The sequence below is a fragment of the Ptychodera flava genome, chromosome 16 (genome assembly GCF_041260155.1).
Source record: "Ptychodera flava strain L36383 chromosome 16, AS_Pfla_20210202, whole genome shotgun sequence".
Classification (NCBI taxonomy): domain Eukaryota; kingdom Metazoa; phylum Hemichordata; class Enteropneusta; family Ptychoderidae; genus Ptychodera; species Ptychodera flava.
Genome location: NC_091943.1, coordinates 440,922 through 455,123, shown reverse-complemented (window position 1 = coordinate 455,123; position 14,202 = coordinate 440,922). Strand labels below are relative to the sequence as shown.

Here is a 14,202-nt window from a genome sequence, read left to right as displayed (position 1 = left end):
CTCTCATTATGGTCACTGTCACGGCCATATAGTATCCCCGGTACCCTCAGAGATGTTCATGTCCTGGAAACCTTCGTTAGCCGGCTGAAACCAACGGTTACATCAAAGGAGAATAGGTGAACGTGGACAAAGACCTGAATGACATAAACCCATATAGAGGTATATAACAGGCTAACAAGCTGTAAACAGCTCCTAGATTGTCATTAAAGCATTAGACTTGGTTCAAGGTATTTTGAACACGTAATGGCTCGTTACGATGTAGATCCAACCTGTGTATCCACTTACGTACTGCTGCCCTGACTAGCCTAATTACGACTAAAGATCGATCAAGTGTTAAGATAGCGCTGCCTTCAGTATTGAGATCCAGGTCTGTCCGCAGATTCCATTATAAACGCCTTCTTGAAGGTAGACATGTTCAGATACTAGTGTAAAGGCGTGCCTGCCACATCTTGCCTGTTAAGTAGTGTCGCCCTCGGTCAAATTAATCTACGAATTTGAAATTTGAAGCAAAGTAGCTAGTGCTAATGGTCGGAGTGTCAACGACACGGACATCTTAAGAACGAGACATGCTTTAGAGTGAAAATAGCCATAATAGCAGTGGTGATGATGATGATGACGATAATGATGATGATGATGATGATGACGATAATGATGATGATGACGATAATGATGATGATGATGATGATGATGATGATGATGATGATGATGACGATAATGATGATGATGATGATGATGATGATGATGATGATGATGATGAGGATGAGGAGGAGGAGGAGGAGGAGGAGGAGGATTGACATTGAATAACCCAACTTACACGAAACATCGGGTTTTGAAATAGTGTACTTTTCTCCAACACAACAAATCTAAATCTTTGAATTACTAGTATGACAATTATATGTTCAATTATCAGAGGACTGAGCCTAATCTTGTATCAAATACATTTTTCTCTGCTGACAGTGCTGCCTGTAGTGGGTTAAGAACAACTCCCCAGGGGATGATGAGTGAAACGATTTTCGGATTGCGTCATTGTAATCCCTCCAAAGACTCAAAGAAGCGTATTCAATTTAGTAACCCTGCTGACCCTCTCCGGTAGCTCCCTGAACTTTGTATCCCGAGCTACATAAGGCCATCCTCCTCCAGGTGTGTAACATTGAAAGGCATACCAACGCCAATGAGTACATGAGTTCCCCGTGCAACTAATGAACACATGTACTTCATGAAAGTAACACAGAAAGCCAACGTGACGGTGCCTACTTTGCTCTGACTTCAAAGACTGCGTTTAAATACTTGATTAAGTTGTACCTATAGACGGTGGTGAACACAATAACGTGTCACCGATTGTGCTCATGACCAGTATTTCGCCTTACTATTATTTCCATCCACTCAGATGTTTTTATATCTTTGGCCGGCATCCCGCACCACGTCATAGATATTGGGTATCTTTAAAGGTGTCTTTGAGAAGATATTCACGCAGAATTTCACTGCAAAGAGCCTGTTGTATGCATGCGCTTCCGGTATCTGGTTGTGGATTCAGCGCTGTAGACAAGAATGGTACAGACTGTCACAGAGAGACAGTGACTCGACTCCAGGCTGTGGAAGAAACACAATATCGAGTAAGAACAGACAGTTACAGGTATTATTACAACAACGAGCAAATGTTGGCCTGACCTCAGTATTACATATTCCCACTTCTAGACCAAACGTCTCAAAGCTTTCTGCTCGATCCAATGAAAACCCGGCTGCGAGTAGTCTCCATGGTGACAGCCTCAATTTGAAATCACGGCAAATAGAAGTCGGAAGGCTGAATTTGCTTGATTTAAATGCGACTGGAATGGCTTGGCGGAAGGAATTGTTGTTCGTCGCCTCTGCGTTGTCCCTTCGATGGAGCTAAGGCTCGATGACCGGGAAGGAAGCAAGTATACAGTAGTAGAACATCGTCGGCGTCAGTCCTGTCCCTGAAATAGCCTTCCGATAGACTTCCTTATGGTTCAGACAATGTTTTAACTTATGGACTTTCCGTACACTGGTGAGTAATCATGCTTCCGTTGAATTATACCCAGTCGTTGCCTCGCACCCTATGAGGGACGTATGTATTTTATCCCCCGAACCGGGTGTAGTTTTTGGGGCAAATGTATTCACTCTGACAAGGAAAGATTGATTCATTGTCAATTGCATTGTGTATTTGCCATATTCTTCGAGTGAGATACCTACCGTATTAAAGAGATGGTATAACATTCGAACAATACATGGAGTGAGCAAGATTCGACTTCGACGTGGATGGTATTCTAACAGTGAGACATGGAGGGTCAGATTGCTGACTTTCAAAGAAACCAAAGCTGCTCTTCGAGGGCCTACGTGATACGCTTAGTGGATGTGAACTTAAGGAGAGTTAATTAGGTATACGTGTGTGTAGCCTTCCACAACATTTGAGATTTTGTGCTGCTATTCCGTCAATTTGCAAGGTGTAATTGATCGCCGACGTGGTATTTTGAAACACATTTTCGGATGGGTGAACCCTGCAAGCCGTTTCATGTCACGCTGGGTTTTTTTTTTATCAGGACAGTCCTATTCAAAAGCAGGGTTGTATTTTGCGCCACACTTAGCCACAATCGGCACAAATCAGATTAGCTCGTCGACATACGATCAGCATCAGACCGACTAATCCGCAGAACAGTGAAAGTAAACGCGGCGGAGAAAATTAGATTGCGTCAAATTTCATCGCATAAACAGAGCAATTTACAAGCAGCGTACGTGTAATTTACACAATAACGTTTTATAGACAAACAGAACCGTCCTTTACACTCGGCGCCAAAGGCAGATTTCTATCGATAGGGTAGCCGGTGTTGTGTTCATCGTTATCGATTATTTCTGCATGGCGGCTCTTTATGAGTTGACGGGTGCGATGAAATGTTGTATTCATAGTCGCGAATGGCCGTGCCCCGCATAGTTTAAAATATATCTCTAACAAAGGAAATACTGACGCTAACGGTGCGTCATATCGTCCACTTTGAAGTTGAACGTGTCGTCCAATTGGAGTTAAACGTACAATATCTGCGGTCATATCGCCCTATTCTGGTGTCAAGTGATGTTCTCATTCGAAGACTGTGGAATTATCATGGAACGTGATACATGGATTGGTGGGGTGGGATGGGTATGGGTTCCTCGTTTTCTCAAATAACTAGCTAGTACTGGAGGAGAAAGTGGAGATTTGAAACAATTATAAACGAATTCTGTGAACACTCACTATTATTAAACTTGCAAATGTGTATGTATGTATGTATGTATGTATGTATGTATGTATGTATGTATGTATGTATGTATGTATGTATGTATGTATGTATGTATGTATGTACGTACGTACGTACGTGTGTGTGTGTGTGTGTGTGTGTGTGTGTGTGTGTGTGTGTATGTATGTATGTATGTGTGTATGTATGTATGGATGTATGTATGGATGGATGGATGGATGGACGTACGTACGTACGTGTGTGTATGTTTGTATTTTGTATGTATGTATGTATCTATGTATTGTTCTTTGGTTCATTGGTTCATCGATTGGTTTATCGGTCGTACGTTTCTGTCAGCAAAAGTTCTAGTGTTTCACAAGATTACATTGTCCATCCGCTTTTCCTTAAAGTCGATTGTCACTCGTCCAGGTACTTCGTTTGCTGATTTCATGAGAATTGCTCTTAGCGTAGTGACGGCAATACTCTGCTTCGATGAGGTAATCTCGCCTCAGAATTGTAGTTCATTTTTCGTCTTCTAAATGAACTGTTTCTGTTCAAGTATTTCTCGTAAACGTCGTTCTGAAGTGTTTGCCAGCGTAACGGATCACGGAGGGTATTCGCACAATCGTATTTTATTTTTGCACGGCAATTTACAGAGTGCTGCAGTGTCACACTCTCTGATCTTTCTTCGTTTTCTCTCATACGTACTCATCTGTGCCTCGTTTAGCAGTCTGTAATTTCCTGGACGTTCTGCCCACAGCGATACTTGTTAAAAGTCTTGGGTCAGTATATATCAGGTCCTATTGCTTCAGTGGATAACTGAAGGCAGCATTTAACCTTCTGCAAAGGTTATCGGGTCCGCAGTAGTGTTTTTGCTAATAGCTACAGCGTGTTGTAAACAGCACACCTTATTATGGTCAGGGTATAGGATTGAACATGTAATGGATTACAGGACAAATATAATGTATGGGAGAACTTACAGGGAAAGAGTTACAACTGATGACATGTTGAAGGACAGCCAGCATTAGTATCCCTCTTTATTCCCCGTTCACGATTATTTCGTACGAGCGATCGAAATGTCCACGAGTTGTCGCCCCCGTCGGCTGTGAATGACGCCGCTCCGTCAACCACAGTTAGAAGGTTTCGCTGGTTTTATGGGATTGACGCGGTCATGCGCATCTCTGTGTCCTTGCTATGCCCAGATAAACATCTGACTGTCTCCGCACAAATGGATTACCGATACATATATTTAGGTGTGTGAACTTACTTACAGACAAAGTCGTTATTTTTTTCCGTAATTTGAGCAAATCTTGGCGAAGTAAGCCCACGAGACCGAAAATCAACTTTGACGAGCTATGAGACGCGGATCATTACTGCATTTACATTAACATATAACCTACTTACCTACCCACGTACAGCATACATATGGAACATGGTGACATTGTCAATATTTTATGTCATTTGTTGCTCTTATTGTTACTTACATACATACGTGCATACATACACACATACGCACATACACACATACATAGTTTTTGTTTTGGCAAGGCAGGTGAATTTGCAGATGAAGAAAACATCTTGGCCACAATGCTTGATTATCAGATACCATCAGTAATAATCTGAGGGCATGGCGTCACCAAATTCACCGGTATCGAAAAGCTATAATAGAATTATTTTATATACTTATTTATTTATATACACATGCAAGACATAGACACATACACAGACAGGCAGAGAGACAGACATACAGACACACGCACATGCATGCATGGGAACACCTACATCCATTAAACACTTAACTTACAATAACATCTAATGGACGCAGTAACTAAAAGCAGGTATTATCTACCGCAATCCGATTTCTTTGCAGCGTAATGAATTGAATTGACCTAGGTAATTTCAAGATCAGACAATGGCAGAATGTTATTAGGCTATTCTCACTTTTCATTCACTTTAGCGATTGCGTTTTACTCCTTATCAAAAAGTAACATTTACACTTAGCACCATCATGGCAGCGTTGACATGCTTCTACCCTGCATTTCCATCCCTGCGGTGACAGATACCTATGTATCCACAGTTACCAGATCAATTTTTTTGAAGAATCTTTTAGATTTTAAAGAAAAAATTCACATCAGTTGCGGGGTTATCTTCGCACTTGAACCTTGCGATGATCTTCGTTGCAATAACACAAATATCTGCAAATCAGCCTCGCAAGCACTTTAGAAAATGAGGAATTTATCGTCGATCAACATTTTACTGAGAAACTTTATTCTGTTATAACATCCCTCAAAATAACCGTAATAGTCTGCTTGTCGATCTTTCTGTTTGTAAAACTAATACATGCCAGAAAACTTAAAGCTCAGCCACCGGTCGTGTAACCAGAAAGTACAGGCCACATCGACACCAATCCTTCCTAATTGAATTGTAAAATTATTTTCTTGAATTACGCAGTAATTGATGGTTATTTATCAAGTTATTTTCAACACTTTCTAGAAATGAATGATGCACATGTCGTGTCCAAGGCCATATTGTATTGGCGCAAATAATTTCAACAAGCATATAGGCGGCGTCCATTTTATGATCTTTAGGCTTCAATTTTTTCAGTCTGTGCATCCCGTTAGAGTGTTCTCACGGTCATCTGACTCGGGAGTCATTTTTAAAGTAAGTTTCTCTTTTCTGAAAACGACATTAGTGTGTGATCGCATAATTGTGTTGCTACGTGTTGTGTTGTGTGGCTAGACATTGTTTTGATATAGAGCACAGTGGGTTTATTGTGATGTTATGTTCTATGTATGACGGTAACAGCTATACCGATTGCTGACACTACAACTTACTGACGTACCTATGATGTGATGATGATGATGATGATGATGATGATGATGATGATGATGATGATACTCATAATGATAACGATGAGAATGGCAATGATGTTTAATATCACGCCACGCTGTTTCCATGGTCACCAGCTTCTGATCACCGCTGTTACGAAAATGATACATTAATGGAGGACTAGAGTAGGAAAAACATACCATAAACATTGGCATATCGTACATGATTTGATATGGTAAGGAGGCAAATCAAGAAATAAGTAACCAACGTGGTTAGAAAAATGTAATTGGATGTTAACAAACAAACAAACAAACACAGAAACAAACTTGGCAACGGGTTCTCCAAGGTACATGTAAGGTTTGAAGATAGAGAAATGTGAGATCGGCCTCGCATTCGAGTACCGAGCGGGATAATCAATGCAAGTCCCCGTAGGTTAGTTGATAAGCAAAAAGTTTACTCCATGCATATGTGGGTTGCAAGTAGGCGGCTGCGCATAGATAGATGGGTAGATTTTATTAATTATAAGGTGGGTAGAATTCAAAGATTTCTCCTTTGTAGCACATGAGTCCGTCAATATGGTCGGGTGCAGCTCTGTTGATGAGACCCTTCTTAGGCGTAAATAGTGGTCGTGTTCTTGCTCGAGGCGACTTGAATGCAGTCAATTATATTGTAGGGGGTGTGTTGGTTGAATATTGTCGATAGATATATAGATAGATAGATAGATAGATAGATAGATAGATAGATAGATAGACAGACAGACAGATAGATAGATAGATAGATAGATAGATAGATAGATAGATAGATAGATAGATTGATTGATGTCGCAGTGACGTGCGCATGATGAACCTTTTGAAAATAATATTGCTGTTTTAATTCTCTTTGATATCGGCATTATTTGTTACAAAACTTAGACCATGGGTCCTAGAAGGTTGGTTGGTAGGTAGGTAGGTAAGTAGGCAGATAGATAGATAGATAGATAGATAGATAGATAGATAGATAGACAGACAGACAGACAGACAGACAGACAGACAGACAGACAGATAGATAGATAGATAGATAGATAGATAGATAGATAGATAGATAGATAGATAGATAGATAGACAGATAGATAGATAGATAGATAGATAGATAGATAGATAGATAGATAAATAGATAGATAGAGAGATAGATAGATAGATAGATGCGTAAGGAATATTCAGTGATCAGAGTAATACTGTCACCATCAAAGTTCAGCATTTACCTGTTGAACTTGAGCTAGACAAGTCAGAGTGACGTTCACAAATCATGCATACATGCCTACACAGTATTAAAGTAAGGACAAACGGAAAGACATTCATATCTGCATCGCAGAAAGACCCATTGAATATTGCTTACAGACATCCATCTTTTGAAGTTAGCCGTACGATTTTCTTAATCACATACTCCTTGCAGGGCACGCTGCAATTAATAGCGCCTGGGGATATTTCTTATGAACAAGGTATTAACTATGGAAAACTTATGCCTCAAGCCTTTGAGTAGAGATGTGAAAAGCTCTAAATTAATATATGATTCGCACTTTTCGAGTGTCAATCCGCTGACAAGGTTATTTGCGATTACCCCGCGCGACGCGCTTAAGGGTTTTGAATTTCTTTAGATGAATACACACGTCAGTGAACCTCACTGTAGGCGATTATGACAATGTTGTATGACATGCCAAGGCAATGTTTGGCCTACTTTCAGTGAAGCGATCACGTGAATTGTGGGAGAAAATGGAAATGTACCTAGTTATGCCAGTTGTTTGAAATACGCCTAACGGTTTAACATGACCATCTGAAGGTAACTTGCTAATAAAATGAAAAACATCATTAACTTCGGCTATCTCACATCAAACAATTCACAAAATCTGGATGATCAAAAATGGATCGCAATGATGATTGCAAGCCATGGATGATAATGCCTCAATTACATTTGAGATGGACATTTCATAGAGAAATAACCCCACCACGGGTATAATCGATACGCGAATTTAGATCAGCGTACCCTTGTAACAGAATTGACTTACTTGACGGAAACTAACAATACTTGTCGTTGGCTAAGCCAAAACAGGTGTGCTGTGTCGGAGACACACCGCTAGGAGACTGAGGACATCTTGCAGCATTTAGTTACCGACAAAAAACTTTTAAATACAAAAGTATACTTCTATAGAGTTTTAATAAAATGTTACAAGTCTTTTCTACGCGCTTTACATAAATTAATTCCCCCATTAGTAATCTATTACTAATCATATATTTTTCTTGTTCACAATTCAATCTTTGTAAACAGCAAACTTGCTATTATTATGATCAAGTTAAGGGCCGGAGGCCTACATTATGTATATATTTATATATATATATATATATATATATATATATATATATATATTATATATATATATATATATATATATATATATATATATATATATATATATATATATATATATTCGTCCAATGTAATTTATGACGTATATTATACACTCTGTTGGCCTTTTCTCCGACTGCCTTCAAAAATACCCAACAAAATCACAGCATAAAATAAACTGTTTACAGATTTCAATACCATTTGACATAGAGACTTCTCGGATATCTTCCATTAAACATCTTGCGATATCTCTCGAAACATAATAAACAGCTTGATTTCCACCTCTGCCACGATCAAACGAATGCAAAATTGTGTAAAATGAGTGCAATCACTTACCACTTCAGGAAATTCACAGACTGATTATTTCAATTTATGATGAAATGGACAGGATGACATTTACTATTGTTTTTTACGAGGTAGCATAAATTGTGCATGTCCAGTAATATACAGCCGTCCCCTTAGCTGTTTCAATAGCAAGATAAACGTATTTAATTTCCAATACAAGATGCTTAGCTTAAACAAATATTGACCGTTCTGCATGCATTAGGGCAGAATGCGCTTCGGGGACAGATATTTTTGACTCTCAAACTTTTTCAATTCTTTCCTGATCTACCACTTGTGGGGGTTCATTTTAAAGCACTTGTTGTAACAAAACTTTTAACCGGCTTAGTTTTTCGGAAAACGAAAATTCGATTTTTCTCCATAGAGTTAACATATGGATTGCGGCCATTTTGAATTTCAAATATCGGTAAATCTTGTGTAATTTGTTTCTCTGGTACCAAAATTTGCATGGTAACCCCCGATTTTTATTCTTGAATTTGAAAGAGATAATTAATGTATTCCCTGATGAAAGTTTGAGCAAAAGTTTGAGTATTTCACTTTCGAGGCGCATACTACCTTAAAGATCCATTAGCTGTAACTTTGGTCATTTTTATATTTTGTTTGTTCTGTGTATCATCTGCCGTTTCTGGTTTGAATCCCTGAACCATGGAGACATTCCTAATATTTAGCTCATGAATATATCCTATATGAGTATAATCTGTATAATTTGTATTCAGGTCCGGACTAGAGTACATTTATCAACAATAACAATTGTCATTTTACGTATACAGGCTGTGTTGGCAAGCAGGACACCGGGCATTGGTCATGATGATCGGATTATAGTAAAATTCTGTAGTTGATACATTGAAACAGAGTAGTGAAAAATTAGTCAAAAGTTACAGATAATGTCACTTTAAGATTCAAGTAAAACATCACCCTAATTTCATGACCTGTGTGTCTGACTGTGTAGTCTATATTTAAATCTCTTTACTATAGGAAGAATCTTGAACAGCAGTTTGTCTATTTAACTATCATAAAAGACATACGGTTCCTTTCTTGCGTGTATGTAATTTGATCCTTTGCGTGATTTTACTCGATGGAACGGCCACGCATGGTCAGCGACGTGAGCTTGATCAGAAAACCTTCGATGAAAATGTGTGTTTCTTATCCACCGTACGCCTATCGATGATAAGATGTCTGTTGATAAATCCTGGGTTCCACAACTTACACTTTTTTGATTTACCAGACAGAGTGTTACGCAACTGTTAGTTTTACATGCAGGTAGTCGACACACATCTACGAAATTCATGCTGACTGCATATTACAATACAAAACACTCGTTTAAGTTGCGTCACAATAGCAACAGTAAACCCCCGAACACAGTAAATGAAACTTTGGCATGATCGTATACTCTGAGCACCTCCGGACAAATGTCATTGCATTCTTAAGATCAAACGGATTGTTGACTTCACAACATTGTGCAGTTTAAACTTGATAAGGAAAATGAAAGAATGAAAGAATGAAGAAAGTAAAGATTGAAGAACAGCCTATCTTGGACTTTCGCAACACACGTAAGGAAGATCGCCAAGTTGGTCTCATTTGTCAGAATGGTAGCGTTCTTCTTTGTGGGACCTGTGAAAATGTTATGATTTCGTAAAGGAAAGCTTGAAGATACGTACACTGACTGATGTCTCAAAGAATTCATTTCTTGTAAAACTCAGTAAGTTTTATCGCTGAATGTATTTTGCGGATTTTCTAAAAATCGTTTCAAAATACCAAGGGTTCAATTTTTCAATTGTTCTGTATGAATACTGTTATGTAGGTAATTTCCCCCACACTCATCATGACCTGAGTTCAATTAGTCTAGAACATTCTCGAGGTCACTACCCTTAATGACCTCACAACCTTGAATTCAATTAGTCATGTTTGGAATGTTGTGGAAAGTTGATTAGTTGTGTAAGAGAGATAATTTTAGAACAGTAATTAGCATGTCAATAAAAGTTCTAGATTGTTCTTATATGCCTTTATAAAAGGGACGTGCACTGCTTCCAGTCAGACTTTTGGGATCGTGTCTCTTGTGTGTTACTAAACTCCAGCAGTAGTCATTCTCAAGACTTTTCAAGACCTTCACTGTCAACGCTGGATTTATACTGTGGACTTTGTGCAGCTTCAAGCCTGCAAGCCAAAGGACTGTTCATTCATCCGACTGACTGTTACAACTCTGAGACTGGAGCTTTGCCGTCCCAGCTGAGATAAGTAGTCTGTACACTTTTAAAGCTTGTACTCTATCCCTGACTTAGCAATTAGTTTTATTTTTGTAATAAATTTTGTTTAAACATTAACTGCTGAGTTCACCCTTTTGTTAGTTTTCTCTGCACGTAACAATTGGGGGCTCGTCCGGGAGACGAACATTTTGAGCCGTTTGACAACATTTTGCCAGCCTTTTTAAAACTACTGTATACTGTGAACTCAGCGAAATTTAATCATGGCGGAATTTAAACCAGAGGAAATGGATGACCTTGATCAGGACACATTTGATTCCCTCAGAAAAGACGACCTCATAACACTGGCCAATTTCCTTAAAGTAGAAGTCAAAAGATCTATGCGCAAGAGGGAAATACAGTACCGTATTGCCAAACATCTAGTTGATTTAGGCCAATTTGAGGAATCCACCCTGAAAGATTATGAGCCCGAGTCTACCTCTGAACTCAGAAAATTAGAATTAGAAATGCAGACAAATTTGGAGATCAAGAAACTAGAATTACAAATAGAAAAAGAAAAAATACAAATGCAGTTAGAAATGGAAGAAAGACAGAGAGAGAAAGATAGGCAGGAAAGATTAGAAATGAAACGTTTAGAGCTTGGACAGTCAGGAAAATCCTTCCCTTCACACGGTTTTGACATCACTAAGCATTTCAGGTTAGTCCCCCCTTTCCAAGAAAAGGATGTTGATAAATATTTCCTTCATTTTGAGAAAATTGCTCAGAGTCTGAATTGGCCTAAGGAGTCCTGGTCTATGCTTTTGCAGAGTGCTTTGGTGGGTAAAGCCAGAGAAATTTACATTCAGTTGTCAGTAGAGCAGGCTTCAAATTATGATTCTGTGAAGGAATTAATTCTCAAGGGCTATGAGTTGGTGCCTGAAGCTTACCGTCAGAAATTTAGGGATTGTGAGAAGGTGAAAGATCAAACTTATGTTGAATTTGCTCGAACAAAAGAACAACTGTTTGATCGTTGGTGTTCTTCTGAAAAGGTCAGTCAGAATTATGACAAATTACGACAACTTGTTTTGATTGAGGAATTTAAGAGGTGCATTCGGAGTGACATCAAGACGTTTATCAATGAACAAAAGGCAGATACATTGGAGGTTGCTGCACGTTTGGCCGATGATTACTCATTGACTCACAAATCTTCATTTCTCAGCAAACCATCCCAGTCCTTTTCCTACAGAAACAATGCAGGTAAATTTAACTCCTCCTTTTCATCCAAGAATTTTTCAAAGGAGAGTAGGAAATCAAATGAAAACAGTTCACAAAATTCAAGTAACACTTCCACATCATCAGATCCCAAGTCTCAATCTCCTTCTGACAAACAGTTTGGTACACTTTCTTGTAATTATTGTAAGAAAGACGGCCATTTAATGTCAGATTGTTTCAAATTGAAAAGAAAACGTGAAGGTCAAAGTGGTCAAAGTGGATCTAAGCCCACCGGCTTTATTTCTTCATCAACTCAATTAGAGCCTAATAATGTGTGCAACACATTTTCTGAGGTTAAATCCCTCTTATCCCCAATTAATGAGGTCAAGGTCAATTCTTCTCAAGATAGCATTATGGGTATTTTCGAACCATTTATTCATAATGGTTTTATATCACTTTCTAGTGATTTCTCTTCCGCTACCCCTGTCAAAATTTTAAGAGATACCGGGGCTTCCCAGTCTCTTTTGTTGGCAGATACCCTGCCGTTTTCTGAAAAGTCATTTTCAGGTTCTAAAGTTCTTATTAAGGGGGTAGATTGTAATGACTACATTCCTGTTCCTCTCCATAATGTCTATTTGTCTTCGGACTTTGTTTCTGGACCTGTGGCTTTAGGTATTAGGCCTTTTTTGCCTTTTGAAGGGATTCACCTTCTTCTTGGAAACGACCTTGCTGGGGACAAGGTCATTACTAATCCACTTGTGACTGATAATCCTAGTTTAGATCAGGATCCAGAGCCAATTGAACAAGAGATACCCGATTTATTTCCTTCATGTGCCATTACTCGAGCCATGTCAAAGAAAACTTCCGAGAATCAAAATACTCTCAAAAATAATGTCACAGATGTTGACTTAAATGACACCTTTCTCAGTCAGGTGTTTGACACGGATCATTCTGTTATCCCTCGTGGATTTGAAACTTCCAGTAAAACTTCTGCTGACCAAAGTCAGACATTTTCTAGATCAAATCTCATTGCAGAACAACACAAAGACCCAGATATTTTGTCTTTGTTTGACAGGGTAGATGATGAAGGTAAAACTTCAGATAGCTCTGTTTCCTATTATACAAAGTCTGGTATTCTCATGCGTAAATGGAGACCTCCAGATGTTTTGGTTGATGACGATTGGGCTATAAAACATCAAATTGTGGTTCCAAAGCCCTATCGTGCTGAAATATTGCGCCTGGCCCATGAAACGCCCTGGGCTGGTCACTTAGGAGTCAGGAAAACTTATCATAAAATTCTCAGTCACTTTTATTGGCCTAATCTCAGGCAGGATGTAGCACATTTCTGTAAACATTGTCACACATGTCAAATGGTAGGAAAGCCAAATCAGACCATTCCAAAGGCCCCTTTACAGCCAATTCCTGCATTTCAAGAACCATTTAGTAGGATACTAATAGACTGTGTTGGGCCCCTACCAAAAACAAGATCAGGAAATGAGTACATGTTGACAATTATGTGTACATCAACTCGGTTCCCCGAAGCCATACCACTGAGAAATATAAAGACAAAGACTATAGTGAGAGCTTTAGTCAAATTTTTCACTTTATTCGGCCTCCCTAAATGTGTCCAGTCCGATCAAGGCTCCAACTTTATGTCTGGTATTTTTCAACAAGTAATGGATCAGCTAGGCATTAAACAGTATAGGTCCTCCGCCTATCATCCAGAAAGTCAGGGTGCTCTTGAGCGATTTCATCAAACTTTGAAAAACATGATTAGGACCTACTGTTTTGACACTGAGAAGCAGTGGGATGAAGGAATTCATTTTCTGCTCTTTGCTGTTAGAGAGTCAATTCAGGAGTCTCTTGGTTTTAGCCCATTTGAGCTTGTATTTGGACATACAGTCCGTGGCCCACTTAAGCTCGTTAAAGAGAAATTCCTATCAGACGATGATGATTGTCTGAATATTTTGCAATATGTGTCAGATTTTCGTACAAAACTCTCTAAAGCATGTGAATTAGCCAGAGAAAATCTTGAG

At 38.9% G+C, this 14,202-nt stretch overlaps 1 protein-coding gene across 1 annotated transcript in view; it reads left to right on the top strand.

Moving 5' to 3' along the window:
• Positions 1 to 1,784: 1,784 nt before the first annotated feature.
• LOC139152442 (uncharacterized) overlaps positions 1,785 to 14,202 on the top strand; it is a 100,265-nt gene continuing 87,847 nt past the window's right edge. Inside the window, exon 1 of the mRNA XM_070725550.1 lies at positions 1,785 to 2,026. The gene's annotated coding sequence lies outside the window, so the exon portion shown is untranslated. The remainder of the gene's footprint in view (positions 2,027 to 14,202) is intronic.